General features: G+C 41.2%; 1 protein-coding gene across 2 annotated transcripts in view; it reads left to right on the top strand.

Moving 5' to 3' along the window:
• The first annotated feature begins 4,695 nt into the window (after nucleotides 1–4,695).
• JCAD (junctional cadherin 5 associated) overlaps nucleotides 4,696–15,821 on the top strand; it is a 50,683-nt gene continuing 39,557 nt past the window's right edge. For both annotated transcript variants that reach the window (XM_036243186.1, XM_036243196.1), the window contains exon 1: nucleotides 4,696–4,741. The gene's annotated coding sequence lies outside the window, so the exon portion shown is untranslated. The remainder of the gene's footprint in view (nucleotides 4,742–15,821) is intronic.

The raw sequence follows: 15,821 nt of genomic DNA, 5'->3' as shown, positions 1-15,821 counted from the left end.
AAATTTCTCATATGGAAGATTTACATTCTCTTTAATACTCATCTAGAATCACTACTTCAAAATCACGCCATGCTGGTAATAAATGCTACCCTATATACACGGAAGAACACAAATCAAGGCCTAGCCAAGTGCCTGACACACAAGAACTGTTCAATGAAATGAAAGGTAACTCTCCCCTCTTCCTCCCAACCTGGGGTCATTTTTGTGTTGCTATATTTTGTATTATCAGTGAATGTAATAACACTCTGATAGGCCATTTTGTCCCAAAAAGAAAGCTTTTTTTTTTTCAATTAATATTGGTAACTAACTTGTTTTATAGTTGTCCACATATTTCCCACTTTTAAAATAAAAAGTCACATAGGGTTAAAGAAAATGCTCGTTAATTTTGGTTGATTATTGATTAGCTGGTGTGTGATGGCACAGACCTGGGTGCCGAGTCTGGCCACACCACTGTCTTCTGGGAGCCACATTTGCATGCATCATCTTTGTACCAGTGGGATTCCAGCCAGCCTTGGTCATTCCCTGGAGGACAGGAATCAGGGTTTTCCTTAAGAATTTGGCAAAGATCTGTAGATTGCAGGCAGGGGTATGTTTGCAACGTTCTGTCAACCACTAGTAAACAGCAACCCTTTGCTCGGGTGAGTGGTGACAGGACTTAGGAGAGAGGCTGCTTTCCATTAATGTGTAGACTTACAGAGGAAAAAGCTGACAAAGAGATAGCAAATAATTACAGATTCACTCTCCTTAGAGTGAAGGTATATAACTGAAAAATGTTTGTTATTCTTTTCTTAACCCCCAGCGGTGTAAAGTGTTCTGTTTGGGAAGTGTCAGATTTTCTCAGCAACAGTTCACAAACACCTCATGTGCGTCTTCCCAAGGGACATTGCTATACTGTTCTTCATCACCACACAGTGATGTCCATGGCTGCTAGTTTTTGTTTGTTTGTTTGTTTGTTTATTTTTAATATTTATTGCATACCAATTATTCTGTTAGGCTCTTGACGTAATACTTCTGTTTCTTGAACGGTATCCCTGCTTCTCATCTGGGCATGTACTTTTAAGACCAGAGTTCAGGGTCTCAACTATAGAAATTAGAAATTAAATTCTGCTTGTGTTCATTGTTGATGAGGCCTAGGACTCCCCCAATTGGTCCTGAAGTAGGTGGTCCATGGAGCACACTTTGATAAACAGATTTCATGGTTAAAAATAATTATGCAGTATCACCTCTGAATTAATATACAGCATGTCAGTATCTAAAAAATAAGTTTTATTAGCAACTGTTGACATAAAACTCTTTATGGTTTTTCTATAATCCTTATTGTTTGACTTCCTAGAACAAGCTAACCAGAGAGACTTCAAGGTTTTATCAAAAACAATCTTTAAAAAATTAGAACTGGTAGTGTTTTTCAGGCTAAGAAAAACATCAAAGACTATTCAAGTCAGCTAAAGGAAACCTGCTAGTAGGTCATCAAGGAAGGGCCCTACAGCAAGAGGGAGGAGGGTCACTCTAAGGTCCTTGAAAAGACAGCAAGTTAAAGAAACAAGGTTTTTTTTTTGTTGTTGTTGTTATTGTTTTTTTTTTAAGAAGTCCGTTAAGCATTCTTTCTCTGGTCACTGCACGTCAGTCCGATGACTCTGTAGTACAAGTTCCTTCCTGAGTCTGTGAACTCCCTTCTCCACGACTCAGAGAGAGGCGGGACATTTGGGCACTTCGGCTGGGTGCCAGCACAGGCTCCCAGCAACACTGGATTTCTAACAGCATCGCGCAAAAAGTTGTTTTAAATCATATTTTGTATTTTATATCACATAGGCTGTAGATATGTTTTCTGTGTTTAAATTTCCCAAAATTAAGTAGGTGGGAGAAAGGGACTGAAGTTGCATGAAAGTGGGAGTGGGTAGTGATTAGGAGAAGAAATGTGATTCTTCTAACAGTCGAGATAAAAGTTACGCATGTGCTTCCTGTGTTACAAACACCTGACTTGGGAAGGAATGTCCTTTTATCTGAAAACATAACAAGAAAATGCATATGCATATTTGTATATGTGTGTATACATAAAAGACAGAAGACCACACACACACACACACACACACACACACACACACACTTTATGGCCGGTTTCTCATATCTCATGTCCACCATCTGATGTCTATGTACTGGTAATTTGTGTGGGAAAATGGCCCTGTGGATTTCCTCCCCAACTTTTATCTTCATTTGGGGAAGCACCACATCCCCTTCGCCTCTGTCTTCTTACATTATCATTCAGACAATCACCCACTCTTTCTCACATATCTTTTCAATCTTGTTCCCCTTCTTCTTAATTCTACTCCCAAATCTTCAGAAAATCTCCCACGTTTTTCCTTGCTCCACAGCACCACCACATCCTTCTATCCTCATTTTTAAAATTCTGTTTGTTCACTTGAAATGGCCATCATCATGGCTGGAAAGCATCAGAGCAGGGCTAGTGATATATCAGTACTGAAGAAAGAGAGAAGCCAAACATTTTGAAATGAGGTCATCATGATAAAGAGCCAGTGTCAAGAAACCACATAAATCTTCAAAATTGTGAAGTTGTCTTTTTCAGAGTCTGGTATTTCAATCTCCTTACCTTCCTTACCAGCCATTCTTCTAAAACACAGCTTCTTATTAAGCTTTATTTGGGTTGTTTTAGCTTCATTCCTAGCATTGCTTCAATGCTGTTTTCTACAGCAACTATGCAACATTTCAGTTACATTATAAAACTTCTATGAGGGTGACCCAGAAAGCAAACAATATAACATTGTTCTATGAGGAAAACACAGCCTAATCTCAATTTTCTGGCTGATTAATGATCTTGTGGAAACATTTGGCTCCATATATGTCTGCGTGGTGCTGGGAACATACAGGTGCTCCACAAACGTTATTTCACTGAGTTGACAAATTGAGGACAAACGGGAATTATATGTCATTGAAACAATCTATCCCCGAAAGATGCTTTTATGACAAGAGGTAATGTCACTACTATTAATAACTGCAATTTCCTGGAAAAACAGCAGCTTTTTTTTTTCCCCCTTCTCATCCTAATCCTCCAGCCTGGAGGTGATACTCTTTATCTCTGCCTAGTCACAACCCTTTAAGGTGCCTCCCACCTTCCCTGGTGGCTCCAGCCTACAGAGCATGATTAGCACAAGTATTAGTGGCAGCAGCTAACATTGCCTTCATTCTTACAATGTGCCAGTACTATGCTTAAAAGGCATTATCTCATTTAATTCTCATGGCTTTCCTAGGAGGTTAGCATTGTCATTATCCCCATTTTGTTCCAGAGGAAACTGAGGCTGACAAAAGTAAAGCAACACATCTAGAAAGTGGCAGAAGCACCCCCAAACTAGGACCCAAGTAGTCTGCCTTGTGAGCACCTAACCGTGCTGTCCACTCCCATCTTCCTGCCTGGGGTCCTTAGATACACTATAGATAATTCACAGCACGGCATCTGATTATAGTTTTTTCCCTCCAGCTCTAGTGTGTTTGGCTTTTTTGCCTTCTTAGACTGCCCTCTTACATTCCTCATGGTTAGGGTTCAGAACAAGGGTCCTGGGCCAGATTCTGCAACATGCTAACTATGTGCCCCCCTGAGCTCTATTTTCCAGTGGCACCCACCCCAAAGGGCTGTGGTGGGGATTAAAAGAAAATAACACATATGAAGGGTTCAGACTGGGTGACAGTGAAAACAACTTTAGATACTGTTTGTGTTATGGCAGCAAGCACAGCCCTAAACCCATGGTGTGGTTAAATGTTTTCTAAAAGTTCATTCTGTAAGGACTCCAGTCTGCTTTTGCCATCTATTTTGCCTCTATGGACTTTACTTAGCCAACATCCTCTCCTTCCCAATCCGTCAATAAAGTTGCACATTTTATGTCTTTTTTATGCCCCCCAAAATACTTTTGCCCCTTTAATATACCTGGTAGCAGTCTAATCTCAGCTGCAAGAGAAACTTGGAGTAGCTGGGAGACTAAATACTCATTCTTGTCTGAACTCCCCACTGACCTCCTCCTACTCTTGGTTTTAGGTAAATCCTACTCCTGACTTCAGTTTACTCATCTGTCACAACTGACCTCTGAGATCTCTTCCAGCCTACAGCTAAGACTCGTACATGTCTTTTTTTAAAGAAGGAAATCCCAAGCTCTTAGCTGTTGTCACCATCACTGTTTTCTGCTCTTCATGCCTTCAATGTGTTTCTGTGTACTGTACACAGAAGTGTTCGTGTGTCTGTTTCATGTCTTTGTGTATGTGTGAGTGCGTATATGTGTTTGTGTATGACTCTGTATGAGTGTATGCACTTATGTGTGACTGTACATGAGTATTTTTGTGTTTTGTGTATATCTGTGTCTGTGCATGTGTACATTGGCACAGGATCGAAGCCGCCCAAACCCAAGTGTCAGGAAAAGACAGGGAAGGGTGGCCAGCGCACCTATGCCTTCAGCACGACTCACCTGGGAGAGGACATGAGGCCCACGCTGGGTTCCATGCCTACACGCAGCCTTCCCACCTAGGGAACCAGATTCTGGAGGCAGCCGGCCGGGCGGGGCCATGGGCGGGGCCATGGGCCGGGCGGGGCGGGGCCGGCGGTGGGCGGGGCGGGGCGGGGCGGGCAGCGCGGGGCTCCCGGCGTGCTGGGCCGCGGCGTCTGCCAGCGGGCTGGTCGCGCTGTTCCCCCTGCCGGTGGGAGCGGCGGCGGCGGCGCGGGACAGCATGAGGGAGCCACTCGGTAAGTCCCGGCGATCTCCCCACTCCCGACTCCCACCGTGCTTTGGTCCGCTCCCACGGTGCTTCACGGGCCTCGCCCCCACCCTCCCGCGCTCGTCCCTCAACTTCTCCTGCCGGACGTTGCTCGGGTCCGAGCCGCTCCCAGCCTTGGGGGACATCTGCATCCCGCCCCGAGTTCCCCGGTGGCGCCCAGCCTCGCAGTCTCGAGGTGGGAGGGGGCGCCCGCTTCGCCAGGAGGGCGAGTCGCGGCCCCTCAGATGCCCACCCCGGGCGCGGGGCGCGGGGCGCGGGGTTCCCGGTGTCCCCGAAGGCCGCGCCTGGCGTTAGGGTTCGCGTCGCCCTAACGCCAGGGCCGGGGAGGGCCGGGAGGGCGGGGGGAGGGCCGGGAGGGCGGGGGTCGCTGTTCCCCTCTTCAGCGCCGTCTCCGCCGCAGCCCTAGTCCGGTCACCCCCACCCCCACCCCTCCCGCGCGCCGCGACTCCGCGGACGTCTGGACCCGGGAACTGACAGCCGCTGCCCCGAGTCCCGAGGTCCCGGTTCCCACGATACCCACTGCTGCCGAACCTGCTCGCGGGACGTTGGGAGCGGGCGCCGCGTCCCCTGCTCCCGCTCGGGTCCCCGCCGGCCTGGCGACCCCGGTCCTCAGATCAGGACTGGGGATTAGGGCGCTAATCGTCGCTGCTCCCATCAAGTGCCCGGGTGGCCCGGCCCCAGCTGCTGGTGGTCAAGCAAAAAAGAAAAGGAATAAAAGGGGGGAGGGGGAAGAAAGGAAAGAGCACCGCCTGAGAGTGCTGTAAATCTCGTCAGTCCGCCGGTTTATGGGATCTGGAGCTGCCGGCCCTGCGGGGTCACCCGCTCCCCGCTCTCGGGCTCCGTGGCACCTCAGCTCCCCGCCCCGGATCGCTCTCAGGTCACCCCAAAATGCGAGGGTTTCCCTAGATGCCTGGACTGCAGCGAGGCTCGGCACCTACAGCTGAACGCGCCGCTCTTGCTCCTTGTCACTGGCAATAGCAGCCAGGCGCCTCGGATTCTTCTGGGGATTTGAAAATGAAGCTGTGATTTCACTACTGAAGAAAAAAATAAAAACGGGAACTTGATGCCAACGCAACCTGGACATGCCTCTAGTCTTGCTCATCCAAGAAGAGGACTTTGAAGAATTAGCTTAGATCACCATCATCCTTCCCCACCATACACACCCCCCCACCCACTCTCCCACCCCGTGCGTCCCTCCCCTAAACTTACCCCAATGTCCGAATTCCCCTCCTTTAATCTTGGGGTGGAAGGTGAAGAGTGTGGACCATACAACTCAGATGTCTTCCCCACAGCTTCATGTCTTACTTTTTCTGGCTTTTTTTTTTTTTTTTCAGATTTGCAGATATCCCTGTGATTTGAGTTGAGGGTTGGAGGATGGGAGGAGATTCTTGGGAGGGAAGGGGAGTGGGAAATGGGATTTTGGCAGCCAGAAATTTTCTTCACAGAAAGGGCAGACTCAGGCGTCTAAAGTCAATGGTCACAGCCTGTGCAAATAAAACTGTAGGAAAACGGTGCCTTATGCCAGGTCGTTTTTAAATTTAGGATGCCCAGATTAAGACCATCCAATAACACAAACGTAAGTAAAGGTTGTTTGTTTGTTTTTTGGCAGATCACACTCAGATTCTATTTCATGGGACTTTTGTTGGTTTTCATATGAAATCGGGAGTTCAGTAAATTCATTGGTTTTCCATGATGTTCTGTGGGTTTCGACTTTCTATTTTATCTTGATATGAGATGTCTAGCTCTTAGCCATCTTGTAACTCCGGGCAGGCAGCATGTAGCAAACAGTTTCACTCCACTCCTGTTGGAGTGGGTGAGCAAATATTTGTTGAACAGAGGCCTTAATCCTATGGGTCTTTCTCCCGCCAAACTTTACCCTCTGCTGTGGTGACTGGAAGGTCAGGACCTTGGCAGGCCCAAGAGATTTAAGGAGGTTGGATGGGTGGAGGAAGCCTGTTCCAGAAAAGAAAGAATTTTGTCTTTCCACCTCCTTGGAACATAACTTAAAATGCCTGAGTGTCCACATGATTAGCTTGACATGCTAATCAAAGTTATCTAATAACCCATCTGAGTGGGCACAGATTCCAGGGGCGGATGATGTTCAGTGGCTCTAAAATGTAACAGGATAGGGGTGATACTATCCTAAAGAGAATAAATAAGGACTAATTTCTTAGTTTAAAAAAAAATATGCAAAGATCCTTGGAGTCTGATTTTTGAAATGCAATTTAAAAATAAATCCGAGAAATACAATCAGTAAAGGAAGCCCAGGAGTCTGTAGTTCTGCCAAGTTCTCCTTGTCCTTGTGGGGAAGAGCCCTCTAGTTTGGGAGGACAGCGAACATCTACCTTGCTGTAGGAGTCCAGAAGTTTCTTTTAATGAGTTTGGTGGGACTCCATGCCAGTTAATCTGGAGAGAGTGTAGAATAGTTGAGAACATGTAGTGTAAGACTGAAACAATTGTTCTGTTGTTATTTTTATTTTGATAAGGAAGGACTGTATCTCTGAAATCCTCCAGGCCTATTGCTGAATCCATTCCTGAGGTTTATTTGCTTTTTTTTTTTTTTTTTGTTAATTCTCACCGGAGGATATTTTTTCCATTGATTTTTTTTTCTTTTTTTTTTCAGAGAGAGTGGAAGGCAGGAAGGGAAAGAGGGAAGAGAGAGAGAGAGAGAATGAGAGAGAGAGAGAGAAAGAGAGATCGATTGATTGATTGAACTGTCTGTCTCATATGTACCCTGATCAGGGATTGAACCTGCAAACCAGGTACATGCCCTTAAATGGGAATCAAACCTGAAACCTTGCGCAGGCTGACACTCTAACCACTGAACCATGCTGGCCTGGTGTATTTACTAGCTTTTTTAAAACAGATGTTGTTTTTTACTTTTTGAAGGGGAATGGTTATTTTACTCATTAAAACCTTGTTATTGTGCTTCATTTCAAGGGCCTACTGACTTAAAGAATGCTGAGGGACACTCACTTCCCAAGGCCAGCACCAGGGAAAGCTGGATCAGTTTTCAATGCTTGAAATACTAAATATCATTTAAAGGAACTGCTCTGATACTAAAACCTCTATTATCTTAGTTTGAATTTGTGATATCTTATTTAAAATTTAGATTACTGTCTTTACTTCTTTTAAATATATTTTCCAAAAGTTTTCTATAGATAATGGAGTTGGAAACAGCTTGGCCACACTGACAAAGATGATCAGACCACTAAATATTCTTGTAGTTTGCTGCTTATTGGTTATCTCTCGATAGCTCACCTATTAAGCTTGTTTCTTATCTATGTAAATGAAAGAATTTAGATACTATTATGAAGAGACAGAAGATATATTTCAAAGAAGGGAAGAAAAAGAAAGAGAGAGAGGTATAGGAAGAGTTGGAGAAGTAGAAACCAGTTATTGTTGGTTATCTCTTGGCATAGTGGGGTTATTGGGAACTTTTACTTTTTTTTTCTTTATTGATTTTAGAGAGAGAGGAAGGGAGAGGGAGAGACAGATAGAAACATCAATGAGAGAGAACATCGATTGGCCGCCTCCTGCATGCCCCCCATTGGGATTGGGCCCACAACCTGGGCATATGCCCTTATGGGGAACCAAACCCACGACCTCTTGGTGCATGGGTCATTGCTCAACCACTGAGCCACACCAGCCAGGCAGGAACCTTTACTTTTGCTTAAACACTATACTTCTAGAATAACTTTAAATGAAAATCAACAAAAATATAAGTTATATAAAATAATTTAAACTTTAACATTTTTATAAAACCTTGGCTCTTTTATCCTAAAGATATTTGAAAACAAAACTAATTTGTTATAAGTTTAATTAGACTATTTTAGGAATCTTTAAATATGGAGTGTGACATATTTAATGATAGTGGAATTAAATTCTAACCTGTTATAAGTTTCACAATTATTTTTTCAAATTGCCAAAAATTTTAGATTTAAAAAATCTTATCTAATTTCAGTTCTTTTCTTAATGACTGCTATTCTTTCAGAAATGTTAATGAGGTACTTAGGGTCTCAAGAAAATATGTTGGTCCCGAAAGCATAATTGTGTGACAGAATTTAAAGGTGAAAGAAAAGACAGGAGAGTGTGTGTGTGTGTGTGTGTGTGTGTGTTTGTTCACACAAGTTCTGGGGGAAAAGACAAAAAAGAGAAGTTAGAGGAGATAATATTTGTAAAAAAAAAAAAAAAAAAGAAGTGAAATAATGTTTTCTTCTTTCTCTCTCTTTTGGATCAGTGTCTTAACACTGACCCAGTCCAGGAAGATTGAGTTCCAGGATACTTGATTTTAGACCCAAGTTTTTCTCTCTCTTTTTTTTATGTCCCCTTATAGAAACAACTCAGTGATGGTTGCCTTACTAAAATTATTGCTTTACAGATTAAATATGTTTTTTATGTATTAGGAGATTTTTAACAACTTGAGGGCCCTGGCAGAGCTGGCCATCACTCTACTTTGGTAATGACATTGTGTGAGAACTTACCGTCCCAGAACTTAACCTGCAACTGTTGAGTTCTTTATAAGACTGAACAGGAAATGACAATCCTGTTGTTCATACTAAAATACATAGTTTAACCATTAAGAAAAAAAAAACTATAGAAAGTGTTAAAAATTCATATATCAGTTAAGCAACATGCTCCGTTCTGGTTCATTTTATGTCTTGATTATTTACCTCTTGTTTAAAGAAAGTACTTTGTTATATATTAATCATAACATTAGACCAAAAAGTTGTCAGTTGAAGAACTATTTACAGTGAACTGCCAACAATATGAGGGACTAATTACATCTTAAGTATGGAATGTCAGTGAATACAACTAAGTTTTAGGTTCTTTAGAAGAGTAACAATGTCTAATCGAGACCTTTAGAGTGAGTGCTATTTGTAATCCTGTATTAGATTTTATCAGCAAAACATGTAATTTTAGGCTTACTGGAAACAGGTTAAAATTGTCTCTGTAGCAGGTAAAATACATGTACTATATATTAGACCCTTAGAACCTTATGCGATTTACCATTTATTCTTGTTTTATTCTCATTGAGTCTTTCAAATATGTAATATATTTTCAAAGATACATTTTCCTAATCCTACCTAAGCAACTCCTTGTTTTAATTTTTTTCTGTTGATGACATACGATTAAGTTAAAATATATGAAAGTGCCAACATTTGACCATTTTTTTACCTGTAAAATGGTACTTCATAAGGTTCATTTCATGACAAAATCTTATTAAAAAAATAATAAACCTCATAAAATACAGTAAAATATAAGCAAGGACAGTAAAAAAAAAACCCAGAATCAATAATACTGTTAGTATTTTGGGTCTTTTTCCTTTCAGTATTTCCCCCACCCCTTTGCATATGTATATGAATGAAATTTGTGTTACACTGAATCTAGAGGTTTGTATCCTGTCTTTATTATTTAACTTGGTACCATGAGCATTTTCCTGTGCCATTATATATCTGAAAATATAATTTTATATATGTGTATACATATTATAGTCTATCATGTGGATGTGCCAGAATTTTTAACCATCCCTTAAATAGACATTTATAGTCTAATATTTTATTATCATAACACTTGGATGAATATCCTTATATAAAGCTTTGTGTATATCTTTGATTATTTCATTAAGATGAATCCTAAGTAATGACATTATTTCATAGTGTTTCAAATTTTTAAAGATTTTATGACATAGTAATCACTTTTAAGAAAGGAAATTCCCATTTACACATGACCCGCTCCCCACATTCATACACTCAAATAGGAGAACCTTCTTATCTCACCACACCCTCACCAACAACAAACATTGTTTTTTTTTAAATATTATAATTTGATAAGTGAATAATGGCATTTTGGTTTAATTTGTATTGATTGTAGGTGAGGGTGAACATTTGTTTCATATTTTTTTTTTTTTTTTTTTTTATCCTCACCCGAGGACATTTTTCCATTTTTTGTACAGATAGAGTGGGAGGGAGAGAGAGGAAGGAAGAGAGAGAGAGAAACATCAACGTGAAGGGACACATCGAGTGGCTGCCACCCGCACGACCAACCAGGGCCGGGGACAAACTGCAACCGAGGTACGTGCCCTTAGCGGGAACCGAACCCGGGTCTCTCCAGACCGCAGGCCGACGCTCTAACCGCTGAGCCAAACTGGCCAGGGCTGTTTCATATTTTTAATGGGGTTTTTGTCTCTATATTAATTTTCAGTTCATGTCCGAGGCAAATTTTTAAAAGGAAGACAAATTCTGCTTGATTTAATGAGCTTATTCATATTTTGTTACATATTTCACTGTCTTGGGGAGCCTTATAACTATAGAATGAGAATAAAAATATTTTAATTTTTGTAAATGAAAAGGGAGGAGGATTTGGTACCATTTTCGAGTCTCAGCCTCTAATAATGAGAATTCCCATAATTGAAACACCACCACCTAGACTATGACATCCACAAGGAAGGGTGTCGATGGATCTTATGTGTTTTATGCCTGGCACATCCAATGTGGAACAAGAATAAGTGTGCAACACCTGCACTCTGGGACTTCTGGGATGGAGAATTGCTAGATGGAGTACTCCCTGTCCTATCCCCCCACTCAGTTCCTCAATATCCATCTCTTCCTCGTCTCAGTGTGTGACCATTTAGCTCTGTTCTGTTGGTTGGCCTCTGTATGGGGGCTAATGAGGCCAAGGTCAGAGGTTCTATCTTCATATGACCTATTTAGCTTTGTTTGTGTCATGGCCACAAGCTGTATTCTTTTTAGTGGGGCCAGCTGACATAGAAATGCATGCTGTTAATCATAAGGGAGAACAGGCTAGAAGGGGGCAGATTTCTAGAGCAAGAAGGACCCCAAAGAATCTCTCATTCATCCTTATTTCACTTTTTCAGGGGAAGACTGAAGCTCAAACAGGTTCTTCCTTTTTTTCTTGTGTAGCGTCTCAAGGTCAATTCAACACAACAGATATGTACTGAGTAACTTAGAGAAATTGAAATGTATCCCTATAGTGAGGGGTGGACAGCTGAACTCTATGCTTAAATACTGATGGATTGTTAACAACACTTTCCTAACTTTATCATCCCTTTCATATGAATATAAACAATATAGCTAATATTTAAAGAACTTAGAAATCTAGCACAATAAGATTAAGTGGTCTCATGTTTTTGGAAGGGACACATAATCTGATATAATCCATTTGAAAATAATTTTTGGAAATAAAATTTTGTGGGAATTGGTTGGTTCAATCAAAGTCAAATTACTTGTCATCTTCTCCTAACAATATTTACTTCTGACTCTGTATTTCTCTTAAATGAAAAGACCATTATCTTAGTCACCAAGACTCAAATTCATTTTACTTATTCCCTTGAAAATTGCTCTTCTTCTTTCTTCTTTCTTTCCTCCCTTCCTCCTTCCCTTCCGCTCTTCTTCTTCTTCTTCTTCTTCTTCTTCTTCTTCTTCTTCTTCTTCTTCTTCTCTCTTCCTCCCTCCCTCCCTCCCTCCCTCTGCTACCACCCTTGCATGTTACAATAGAAGGGATTTGTAACTACTTGTCCACACATATGTCCTTAGTCTGGCCACTACAGTCCACTTTCATGGTTTTTCATTGCTACTCAAAGCCTAAATTCTATTAATGATGCAGATAAGAGTGGCTATTTCTATAAAGATTTTTCTTTTAGAATGTTTTTTTCTGAAAGTTACTCCTTTTCCATTTAGCAGAGATATGGTTTGTCTGCTTTTCAGATTCACACAACAGGTTCTATGATAGCTCTGGGTTACTGATGAGGAGCCAGAAATCTTAAATGATAGAAGAGGTCTGCTGAAGGTCCAAAAGCAATTACATGGTGGATTTGCAAATAAATTATATTACTGTGTGCTCAGAAATTAATACTAGTTTTTCCATCAAGATATTACAGTCAAATGAGGCATCAACCCTGTGCAGTTCTTCAGTTTAATATTACCGTGTATTCTGTCTTTTATATTTTTTCTTGTTTATGCATTATTTGGTAAATTAGGAAACTTTTGTTGCTATATAGGTGGGTGAGCCTAAAATAGTAGCATGGGTTTTGAAGCTAGCTGACCTTGGTTTGACCTTGTATCTATACTTACAAGCTGTGTAAAACTGGATTCAATCAACCCCAGTTTTCTTGTCTGTGAAATGGGGACAATCATGTACATCTGGAAGTGTGCTGGAGTATAAAATGAAATAAAGTGTGCCAAGCAATTAAGAGTATCTGGCATATTGCAGATGCTCAGTGGATGGTTGATATTATTATCTTTCATGTATGCTGCTATTTTGAGCTTATAGAGCAGTCTCTTCCTTCTGCTTTGCATATAGAAAATTTATTGGGGGCAAGGAAGAATAAATTAATCATGAATTGGAAGATACTTTTGATGAATTTGTTATGCATCTCTAGAGAGTATTTTGATATTTTACCACCTATCACTGGTGGGGGGGTGCGTGCAAATGTAATAGAATGTAAACCTTCTGTGTTTGAATCAATCAGAAAACCTACCATAGGCAAACTTGGCTGTTCAGCACTATTAATCCTCCACCTAATCCCTTTCAAACCACCTAAATTAGAGACTGCATGCAATAAGCATTTCTCTTTGGGTGTCATCTCATGAATTTAATTTAATTTAAAACAGCCTCATAGAGGTGAAGAAGAGAATTGTGGGTTATACCCTGTCTTCCCACTCAGCTCAGGGTTACTTATTTTTTGCTTCTTCAATTATGTTTTAAGTTTCCAAGCTTGTAAGTAGCATCTCAATAACAGAATAGAAAAACACATGTTTGTATTTATCTTATCCTTGTGTGTGTGTGTTGTACACTCAGCACATAATCTTTCTTCCATAAAAAGAGAACTTTTTAAAAAAATCTAGTTTTTCTTCTTTCTATATACAGTTGATTCTTGAAACTATGTGGAGTTTAGGGGTGCTTATCCCTCCATACAGTTGAAAATCCAGTTATAACTTTGATTCCCTAAAGACTTTAATAGACCACTGTTGACTGGAAGCTTTACTGATAACATAAACAATTGATTAACACATTGGTATGTTATATATATTATATACTGTATTCTTACAATGAAGTAGTATAGAGAAAAGAAAATGTTATAAGGAAGAGAAAATGTTATAAGAGAGTCATAAGGAAGAGAAAATATATTTACAGTATTTATTGAAAAAAAGTCACATATAAGTGGCCCTGCTCAGTTCAAACCCATGTTGTTCAAGGGTCAACTGTACGGTCCCAAAAAGTTTGTTTAATCAAATGGTTTGTTTTGCTCAACCCAAGTTGTACAACCAGGCAAGACATTCTCTCAGTGCATGGCTGTGACTCACTCTGATTGATTTCTAGTTAAATCGAACAATACCACAAAATCCATTAGAAATTACTGTCCTAATATCTTAAAGCTCCTAGGAGTCCATACTTTTCCTTGGAATAAGTGGCAGACCCATCTATTTTATATATGAGAAAACTGAGGCTTGGAAGTTAAGTAGCTTGATAAAGGCCACTTATGAAGTGAAAGCTAGGTTGCAAATCTAGGTCCTTCTGACATCAAAGCTCATGCTTGTTCTTCTTACTGTGCTCAGCCACCCTCGCTACACTTGTGTGGGACAGCAGTTTTCAACCCTGTGCCCTGCTAAGCACACCAGTGTGCTGCAAGCATTTGTCAAACATGCAATGCCTGCCTATTTAGTCAGGGTTACTGACCTCTTTTCCCTTAGATTGTCAAATAAAAACAGACAACAGCCAAGTCAACAATAGCTGTCTTGTGTGAATGAATCAAAATTGTACCTACTTTATTTTTCAGATCGGCGAAAAATACAATTTTGTTTTTGGTGTGCCGCAGAATTTTAGTAATTAAATTATGTGTGGCATGAGATGAAAAAGGTTGAAAATCATTGGTGTAGGAGAAAGTCTGCAATCACCTTTTGCTGAGATGAGAAGAAACAGCTGGGCATACACTATTCATACACTATTTGGAGAACTAGATCCATTAGCATAAGTGTCCCTTTGACTAGGCTGCTAGCTTTCCTTGTGGTGCTAGAGTAACCGCTTTATAAGTTTTGTCTTTGAAATGATGGACTTACTTTGGGAATATAGAGGCCAGAGAATAGTAGGAAAGCATGAAGAGAACAAAAGTGAAATCAAAAGAAAAAAAAGCTGTGTCTTGACTTTCTCAAACCGAAGAGAGGAGAATCAAGGTGGCAGCACCGCACGTCCACTTGTTTTCAGGGACCCAAGGCTTCCCTCTGCTCCCGCAGGGCTGGTCTCTCTGTCTGCCAGTGTCGCGGTGTTCCCAGGCCTCCTTGCCAAGCCCCTGGCAGGTAGAGTAAGGAGGGAAGCAGAGGACAGTACCTCCCCTTAAGGAGATTCATTTCTTTTTCATTTTCTGTTCTTAAGAATAGGAAAGGAGCTTCCCTTAGTACCTATGTTTTTTCAGGAAAGAACACTTCTGATAAGATAGAACAGCTGTATTTGCTGTTGAGGACAGAGCAGTGAACTTAGATCAAGGAATTTCTCACAGATTGAGAGGGTCTTTGAACTTGCTGGAGTTTCAGAGGTCATCTAGTCCAGCATTCTGACCAGCACAGGAATGATTTTTATAATAATGCTTTCACACTGTAGGTTGTGACTGACTAGGGCAGGGCACCATGGAATTTCATGGGTGGTGACCATCATTTTAAAAAAGTATAACAGAATAAAAAATGTTGCAGCATGTGTCAGGATGTGAGAGCACCCATTTTTCCTTTAAAGTTGTGATCGATGTGCACGCGCGTTCTTTCAGTGGGTGGCTCTTAAAAGAAAAAGGGTTCCAAATCAGTTACCTCAACCTCTGCTTACCTTCCATTTAGGAGCTCCCCACCTTTAGCGGCAGTGGTGTCTTTGTGTTTGTTCTTATGTGAAATGTTTCCCCTGCACTGATGGTACTAGATATTCACAGCATGAAAATGCTGTTTTCAGTGTGCTCATTGTCCCTTGTCAGTGTGCCCTGGCCCAGCAAAGGCTAGAAGTCCCTTCCTTACCTGAGACTGTATCTAGGTACTTTCACTGCCCTG

This window comes from Molossus molossus, unplaced genomic scaffold (assembly GCF_014108415.1).
Source record: "Molossus molossus isolate mMolMol1 unplaced genomic scaffold, mMolMol1.p scaffold_m16_p_1, whole genome shotgun sequence".
NCBI classification, from domain to species: Eukaryota; Metazoa; Chordata; class Mammalia; order Chiroptera; family Molossidae; genus Molossus; species Molossus molossus.
The sequence above is the reverse complement of the archived record's forward strand: the minus strand, read 5'-3'. Positions and strand labels throughout refer to the sequence as shown.